Raw genomic sequence first — 9,493 nt, 5'->3', positions numbered from 1 at the left:
TTTTAGTAGAGACAGGGTTTCGCCATATTGGCCAGGCTGGCTTCAAACCCCTGACCTCAAGTGATCCGCCCACCTCAGCCTCCCAAAGTGCTGGGATTACAGGCATGAACCATGCATCCAGCACTCTGATACTTTTAAATCTTTTATTATCTCAAATACACACGAACTACCTTTCCCACTGTCCTGATGAGCATGTAATTATGGAATGCTACTCAGCAATCACAAGCAATTGTTGATAGCAAAACTATGAAATAATTTTTAAGACAACCATAACAACTGAGCTACCTCATTTCACCATTCTGCCATACTGCCTCCCATTAAAGTAAATTAAGCAGAACAAAATAATTGGCTGATTCAATACAATCCAAAGCCGTGATCTGGGGAGAGTATCTGGTATTTAGAGTCTTTGCATTACCTGACCATGAGAGGTTTTTGGTTTTTTCTGGTAAGATTTCCTGAAGTCATGGAATATCATTTATCACACCCTGTAATTTCCTTGAGCCTCATTTCATTAGAGTCTTAAAGAATGATAGGTTCTGCATGAATATTTTGTCATTTCCATATGAATTAGGGTCACTCTCTCTGTCTCATGGCATGCTTCTATCTTTTGCCCCTTACAACATGAGCTGTAGACTAATGATAGACATGCATGCTGGTGAGAATGACCATGTAAATCCATGAGATGGTAACAGAAATGAAGGGAGTTGAAAAGAGAAGTGTTAGATTTCCTTCAACTGCTGCATAAAGTCTTTTAGCTTCATTGTAACTGATTTAAGGACTTGGACACAAATCCTTGTTTATTATAACAACAGTTATTATTTGATGGATTCTGTCTGAATCCCAGGCCCTGTGCGGAGCTCCTTACTCGTGTTCGATCCTCACAACAACCTTTCAAGTGAAGGACTACTAATATTTGCCATTTTGCAAATGAGCAAAAGAAGGCTTACAAAGCTTCATTAATTTGCTCAGTTCACATAAGTGAGAGTCAGTTTATCTGATTCTAGAGCTCAAGCTCTTAAAAACTTTACTGCCTAGGTAGAAAACTCAGAAACAATGAGGTAAAAAACAAACAAACAAAAAACAGAAATCATGATCTAGCCATGTGCAAAATAAATATTTGTTGAAGCTTTTATAAAAAAACAGCAAACATATTTTGAAGCTATTTTGAGGTAACACAAGACAAGAATTGTTGTTTCTCTTTGCAGAACTGTAGAGGGCCCATATGACAGCAGTAGATGGAACTGACCAGATATTACATCATCCAAAGTTGCTTTGCCTGATTACAAACAGCCCCATAAGGGGACCACCATTATACAAACCCATCCCTTATAGGGCACTGCAGATTGGACTGAGGGTACATTTTCATCTTGTCCTATTCTGACATAGCAGTCCATAATTGACTTACTTAATATCACTGACTTAAAATAAAATCTGGAACTATTTAGAGGACTTTTATTCTGAAAAAGCCTATTTCTTCTCTTCTTTATTAAAGGTAGCATAAAGCCAGCTCAAGCCTGGGTGTAATGGTTCATGCCTGTAATCCCAGCACTTTGGGAGGCAAGGAAGGGGGATTGCTTGAGGCCAGGAGTTTGAGACCAGCCTGATCAACATAGCCCTGTCTCTACAAAAAATTAAAACAAACAAATCCCGATCAACATGAGAGGGGGTGGAACTTGGTAGCACTTGGCATTCAGTACAATTCATTCCTGCTCAATGCTGCACTAATTACTTAACACTCATACACAAAATAAGGCAAAGCCCAAGGTAATATCTGTTTCCCCTCTAATTTTAAGTAAGATTAAAAGACATGCTCAGAAGTGCCATTGGCTTGAATCCTAAGCTATCTTTAATCAAATGCCAGCATTCCATTTTTCTAAATGCACAGTCAGTTTTTTAGTATCAATAAGCAAGTTTCCCAGTTCTATGAATGAGGTGGAGGAAGCCTTTATCTGGGTGGTGGTGGGGGCAATAAAAACCCCTAGGCTCCTTCAGTAGCAATCTGAATCCCCTAAAGTGAAAGTACTTGCTATTTGTCCTTAACAAATAAAACAAACAACAATCTTTTGATCTTTAGGAAGCCCTTTCTTGTTAAGGTAACATTCTGTCTGACTTTTATGTTTCAGTATTCATTGTATATTTAATTATTTTAAAAAGTTTTGTTTTAAACTATTAAACTTTTTCAGCATTTAAGATAAACATGGGCATGCTTTGTTAAAGACCAAAAATAAGTTTCACACGAAACTGCAAAATGTAGCAAAGATAATACCATATGAGGTCAGTATGTTCCAAAACACGATTCTCAGGGGACCCCCTCTGAACACACTGCTTCATTAGAATTCTTTTTCTGAAAAGCTTCAGGAAGCCCCTGACTCTAACCCACCCTTTCCTGAAACTGGTGAAAGTATGTGAAAAAAAGAAAAAAAAAGAATTAACAGTAAAGTGAAAAAAGCAGCAGAATCTCAACACATCAAGAAGGCATGTTTTGTCTGTTTTCAGACTCCTACTGCTTTCCTTTTTTTTTTTTTTTGAGACGGAGTTTCGCTCTTGTTGCCCAGGCTGGAGTGCAATGGCTCGATCTTGGCTCACCGCAACCTCCGCCTCCTGGGTTCAGGCAATTCTCCTGCCTCAGCCTCCTGAGTAGCTGGGATTACAGGCACGCGCCACCATGCCCAGCTAATTTTTTGTATTAGTAGAGACGGGGTTTCACTATGTTGACCAGGATGGTCTCGATCTCTTGACCTCGTGATCCACCCGCCTCGGCCTCCCAAAGTGCTGGGATTACAGGCTTGAGCCACCGCGCCTGGCGTGCTTTCAAAAATATATTGATGCTAACCTTGTCAGAGCTTACTTTATTTATTTATTTATTTAGAGACAGGGTCTCACTCTGTCGTCCAAGCTGTAGAGCAGTGGTACAATCATGGCTCACTGCAACCTCGAATACCTAGGCTCAAGTGATCCTCCCACCTCAGCCTCCAAAGTAGCTGGGAGTACAGGCATGTGCCACCACACCCAGCTCATTTTTTTTTTTGTAAAGATAGGGTTTTGCCATGTTGCCCAGGCTGGTCTTGAACCCCTGGGCTCAAGCGATTCTCCTGCCTCAGCCTCCCAAAGTGTTGGGATTACAGGCATAAGCCACTGCACCTGGTCTAATTTTGTGATAGCTTTCAAACAGGAGCACACTGGGATAACAACTAGAAAAAAATACATTTACATGTCTCCATAGAAATGCTATCAAACTACTGTTTTTAATTCGATTTAAGAAAAATGAGTAGATCCTGTTTTTACGTTGAAAACATTATTTCATTTCAGACTATTGGACCTTGGTTGTGATCTCTTATAAATAAGGGTTTTCCTTTTGGAAACATCAAAATAAAGATAGAAACGGGTTTCCCCTGGTGACTCATTTTTCAGGTGTATTCCTCAGATGCTCATTTGTTCCTCCATTTTATTCTTTCTTTCTATTCTAGTACATTTCCTCTTTCTGTGGTTGGGAGAGCCACCTGCCCTGGTGGGTTTGAGATGCTCATGCAGTTCTCGGAGCAGACAGTGGGTGGTGATAAGAAGCCATGCCTCCAAGCCAGCCATTCTTTCCGGAAGCTACGGGTCAAAAGTGTGAGTGGTCTGATGTAATGGGATAGGGGGAGAATGCTACCTAGCAGAGAAAGACAGACTGGAAACCAGAATACGTGGACCATACACCTCCTTCAGCTGCCCACATTTATGACAAGGACTCAGCTTCTTTACTTTGTAACAGAAAACAGTTCTACCGCAATTCAGCAATACTACCCCAATTGGAGGAATCAAATCCTTAGACCCATCGCCAAAAGATTTGACCTACTCAATGACTATGATTTTACAACCTCTATCATGACTGTGTCATCTGCTAAAACTAAGCAAAGATGTACACATGTGAATTCTGTAAAACACAAAAGGTGGTTTTAAAAAGTGTAGAATTACAAGAATCCTTTTACAGATTTAATTCTAGCCTTAGATTCCTGCAAGGAAATATTTTCCAAAGGGAATAAAGAAATAGAAACGTTTTCTAGATTTTCTTTAAGAAAACAGTTAGAAAATGCATTACCCAAAGATGTAAATGGAGCTATAACGATGGCACTTAACCCAGAGTGCAATGTGATAAGCCATCAGAAAGGAATGCAATCTGGGTTCACTGGAATGAAGTAAGGTTTATTAGTTATCCTTTCCCAGAACCAAAAATTAACAATTGGTTGGCCTAAATTAAATTGCTGCTATTTGGACAGGATCGTGGGAAAAAGAAGAAACTTAGAAAGCTACAGATTTCAGCACATCGTGGTTCTGACATTGGGCCATTGCACAGTCTGTGAAAAGTAGTGCTAAAAACAAATTAATTCAAGGCTAAATCTTCAAAGAAAAACAAAAACAAACCAAGTGGAATTATGTAATCTTGGAATTAGAGGTCATGGGCTCTCTCTCTCCAAAAGCAAAACTCCTCCAGAAGAACCTATCTAAAAGATGACTCTGGAACACTTTGAGTAAAGAGGTTGTAATAGCTTTTTAGAATACCTTGTTCTATTCTTGAACTCCCGATTTCAGCATTTTTTAAAAACTATGGTAGAGACCCTGAGATATATAGAATTAGTCCTGAAGGTCCAAGAGTTCCACAAAAGATCTAAAAATAGTTGTCTTTTCATGTGGACAATAATCTAAAAAGAACTAATACATAAGCATTTTATGGCGACCACTTTCTTTAAAATTCGTAGACTTTCTTTTCTGAGCAGTTTTAGTTTTACAGATAAATTGAACAAAAAGCACAGGGAATTCTCATATACCCCCTGGCCCTCCATCCCTAATTCCCTCTCCCTTTGTTTTCTTTTTTAGAGATGAGGGCTTACTAAATTGCCTAGGCTAGAGTGCAGTGGCAGTTCACACTCCAGCCTTAAATTCCTGGGCTTAAGCAATCCTCCTGCCTCAGCTTCCTGAGTAGCCAGGACCTCAGGTGCACTCTACTATGCCCGGCTTCCAATTTCCTCTATTTTTAACATCTTACATTAGTGTTGTACATTTGTCACAATTGGTGAGCCAAAATTGATACATCGTTATCAACCAAAGTCCAGTCTTCCCATTAGGGTTCCCTCTGATTGTATTTTCTATGAGTTTTGACAAATGCAGCAACCACTTTTTATCTGAGGGCTACCAGAAGGTATTTTCCAGTGCTCATTTTTGTTTATGTGTTAGGATAGTAGAGCCACTTTAATTGGGATGAATTAAAAAGAACAGAGTTGGTCCTAATAGATAACCATGATGTCAATTTTAGTGAAGGAGAGTGACATCATAGCATACCTCATATATGAAGATTTCTCTCTGGTTCAGAAAAAGACGTGTGTTTGGTTTGGGTTATCACAGTGCACACAGCGGTCTACACCTGCCCAAGACAAAAGCCATCAATACCACATTAATGCTCCGAATGATTATTTTGCTTCAGCAAAACATCATCTCTCCCATTAAAAGAATGTTGTTTGTTTAAATATTGTTGACATCGTAGCTTTGCTTGCCTTTAATGTACACATTTGTAAATTCAGTTTAGAAATTTAATTAGTAAATGTGTATAACTGTAAGCATAAGAACTTTATACCTAGTTGTATGTCCATAATTAAGAAATGTTATAGAAAAACAATTTGTAAACCTTGGAAGTTTGCGAGAATTTTTTTCCATTAGGGAATCTGTACATGACTCGGGTTTAAGAAACACTGTTCTAAGTGTGAGACAGTTTTTCCCTTATTGGGGTACAAAACTGCCTCCCTGTAATTTGCACACACTTATCCTGGGTCTGCCCTCTCAAATCTAATCCTTCTTCTATATAAAGCCCTCTAAAGAGTATTTAAATGTAACGATGGCTCAGTTTGGAGCTTTCTCTTTTACATTTTAAAGGGCCGAAACAGATTAATATAGGTTGCATATATGCATCATTTCTGGAGACTGTTTATAACCCTTCTCTCCCCCTCTTTTCCACTAATTGTTACACGCCAGGGTATTGAGAGCCGAGGCAAAGGTTTGCTTCTCTAACTCACCCACCCTCCCCAAAATGGAAACAAGGTCAGTCTGGCCTGACTTGCACTTAGTGAATTCACGCTGACTCTTCGGTTTTCTTGGATTTCCTTTCTGAACGTCCACAGTCATGTCCAGAAGGGGTTGAGCTGAATGAAGAGTTTATAGTTTCTGTAATAGCCCTCTCCCGTTTGAAACCTGGGACAATGTTTTCCTATAAACAGTGTTCTGGTTACTCTGTCATCCTCTATGATTTTCCAAAGAGAACTGAGGGTGCTTCCTTGAGTAAATCCTCAGGGATTTTGTTCCAAGTACCATAGCTGGGGTTACCAGGGCCTCAGATGAAGGCTGAGTGGTGCTGGCTGGAGAGGACTGTGACTGTGTCCCTAATAACAAAAAGTGCTCGTGCCTGTAATCCCAGCTACTCAGAGGGCTGAGGCAGGAGGACCCCCTGAGGCCAGGAGGTGAAGGCCAAGTGTGAGGAACCTGACAACCCTGTCTCAAATAAATAAATAAATAAATAAATAAATAAATAAATAAATAAATAAAAATAACAGAGTTAAGGAGTCATTGCCTGGAATCTCTGATGCTCCAGTTGAGGATGCTGCCTTGAGAGTCGAGGCCAAAATACGCAACAGCTAAAGGCCCATGGAATTGAGAGAGGGGCGAGCTGATCGCAAAAACAGAAAATAAAAATGCTCTGTCAAGAGAACCCATAGTTCTTTTTTTTTTTTTTTTAAAAGACGGAGTTTCACTCTTGTTACCCAGGCTGGAGTGCAATGGCGTGATCTCGGTTCACCGCAACCTCCGCCTCCTGGGTTCAGTCAATTCTCCTGCCTCAGCCTCCTGAGTAGCTGGGATTACAGGTACGCACCACCATGCCCAGCTAATTTTTTGTATTTTTAGTAGAGACGGGGTTTCACCATGTTGACCAGGCTGGTCTCGATCTCTTGACCTCGTGATCCACCCGCCTCGGCCTCCCAAAGTGCTGGGATTACAGGCGTGAGCCACCACGCCCGGCCCTGAGAACCCATATTTCTAACCTGAAAGTTTACAGTGTGTGAAAGGCCCAAATATGAAGATCAAAGGTAAAGACTAAAGAAACGAAAGTCAGTGGCTTGAAGAGTTGAGAGCAGGTTGGGGTGAGGTTTGAGGAATTGTTTCTTCAAGTAAGAAGCTGGGAACTGAGCATGTGGAAGGAGAGCCTGTCCTGGTGCACCATTTAACATGGGGCACCCAGTGTGGGGGTGCGGGGTGTATGGGGAGCATATGCGTGTGTGCTTGTGCAACACGGAGTGGAACTGGAGGAAAAGCAATTTGCACGCAGGCTAACCCTATACAATCTACCCTTAAAAGAGGAGGAGAAACAGGAGATTAAACATTCTTGGCTGGGTGCAGTGGCTCATGCCTGTAATCCCAGCACTTGCGAGGCTGAGGTGGGTAGATCACCTGAGATCAGGAGTTCAAGACCAGCTTGGCCAACATAGTGAAACCCCATCTCTACTAAAAATAACAAAAAATTGCCGAGCATAGTGGTAGGCACCTGTAATCCCAGCTACTCGAGAGGCTGAGGCAAAAGAATTGCTTGAACTCGGGCAGTGGAGATTGCAGTGAGCTGAGATCACGCCATTGCACTCCAGCATGGGCAACAAAAGTGAAACTCCGTCTCAAAAAAGAAAAAAAGCATTCTTACCTGCTATCTATTCAGTAGTGATTTTGACTAATGTTTAGAATGAAGGATGAACTATTAATTTTGATCATCCAAAGCCAGGAGGTCATTCCTGCTCCTCATGAGTAAGACTGTGTGGAAAAGCCAACATCTCCCAAGGCCAGCCTTTGCTAATTCAGAGATAATGCTTAGATACGCTTCTGGTTACATAAAGACAAGCCTGGATAGTCTAACTGTAACACAGGAGCATGGATCTTGGAGCCAGGCAAGCGTGGATAAGAGTCCTTGTTTTCACATCTACTAGCCTTGTGACATTGAGAAAGCTGCCTAACCTCTGTTCTGTGGTGTCCTTCTCAGTAAAACAGGATGATAATGATACACTTATCATTGGGTTGTTGTGAGAATATACAAGTTAATACATAAAGTACTTAAAGAATGGTCCATGGAAAGTGCTATGTTGTGTAAGAATTATTATTTTTTAACTTGGCAGTGCCTAACTACAAAGGAGGCTGGGAACAAGAGTTTGTGGCACAGAAGAATGGAATGACGGCAAGTGACTCAGGCCCAGCATCCCCTGGAGTTTCTCAGACCTGACTCCCTGGGAACAGGGACTCTCCACCTGGCATCTGCATCAAATTTGTGTCAGCAAGAAAGAAGGAGAAGGGTGGAAATGGTTGTAGGAGAACCTGCAGACTGGTCTGCTACATGCTTTGGTTTGTAGGTGGGGCACAGAGACACCAAAGCCTCCTCCAGATGACACAGCTGCTTAGTGGCTAACATAGCAAAATGCCTGGCTCTTGCTTCATTATTACTTCTTGGCACAAAATGATTGGATAGTTATCTATGTGCTTCTCAGCTATCATGGCCCTGATGCAAAGTTTTGATATACAAAATTTATAGACCTTAAAAATTCTGAAGACTAAAGTATGGCTATTGCATGATCACAGATCAGCAATTAAAGTGTCACCCTAAATAACAGAGCACATGTTGCACAGCCTGCTTGCTCAGAATTCTCAGGGTGTATGATTCTCACTCATCTGTGGTGTTCTGCTTCACTCGTAGAACTAGAAAACTTCCAGTATCTTTAAAAACGCATGACATTTCCAGTCCCTACTATACAGCTCCTGCTTTTAAAGTTTGGACAGAAAAGAGTTAGCTATTTCTTGCCAACTCATTCCATTGTGAAAGGACCTAAATATCCAATATTAGAATTAATTAAATGATGATTCTATTATGAAATATTGTGCAGAAATTAATCTGCTAAGTATAAAGACTGTGTAGCAACAAGGAAGTGTTTGTGTTGTAATTAACATTCAGTGAATAAAGCAGGATGGCAGACACTCTGGGACCACCCATGTCACTTAGGGCTCTCAGGGTGTTCCAGTTAACCAGCCCCCAGCTGTGGACACCCACATAGCTCAGGCAGTAGCTCCCCCTTTCCTCCCCATGAACAGTCCTCAAATAATAACTGTGGCCAGTTAACGCATAGATACTCCTATGCTCCATCACTCCTAGAGTAGGATATTTGGAGGTGCAGGTTTAGCACCATGTACTCGAATTTCCTTGGGGAGTAAGCTTCTATCACTTAAGTGCCTCTTTTTTTTGAGATGGAGTCTCACTTTGCCGCCCAGGCTGGAATGCAGTGGCACTGTGTTGGCTCACTGCAACCTCCATCTCCTGGGTTCAAGCAATTCTCCTACCTCAGCCTCCCGAGTAGCTGGGATCACAGGCACCCACCACCAAGTTCGGCTAATTTTTATATTTTTCATAGAAACGGGGTTTCCCCATGCTGGTCAGGCT

The 9,493-nt window shown here is 41.3% G+C and overlaps 1 long non-coding RNA gene across 1 annotated transcript in view; it reads left to right on the top strand.

Annotated features, from left to right (window-relative positions):
• Positions 1 to 8,984, top strand: part of LOC105730056 (uncharacterized) — a 29,563-nt gene extending 20,579 nt beyond the window's left edge. The window contains exons 2-3 of the long non-coding RNA XR_001110376.2: positions 3,468 to 3,612; positions 8,184 to 8,984. This is a non-coding gene — a long non-coding RNA (uncharacterized LOC105730056). The remainder of the gene's footprint in view (positions 1 to 3,467; positions 3,613 to 8,183) is intronic.
• The last annotated feature ends 509 nt before the right edge of the window (positions 8,985 to 9,493 follow it).

The sequence above is a fragment of the Aotus nancymaae genome, unplaced genomic scaffold, assembly GCF_030222135.1.
Source record: "Aotus nancymaae isolate 86718 unplaced genomic scaffold, 86718_ANA_hifiasm-v0.15.2.pri h1tg000043l, whole genome shotgun sequence".
In the NCBI taxonomy this organism is placed as follows: domain Eukaryota; kingdom Metazoa; phylum Chordata; class Mammalia; order Primates; family Aotidae; genus Aotus; species Aotus nancymaae.
This window is presented reverse-complemented; position numbering and strand designations above follow the sequence as displayed.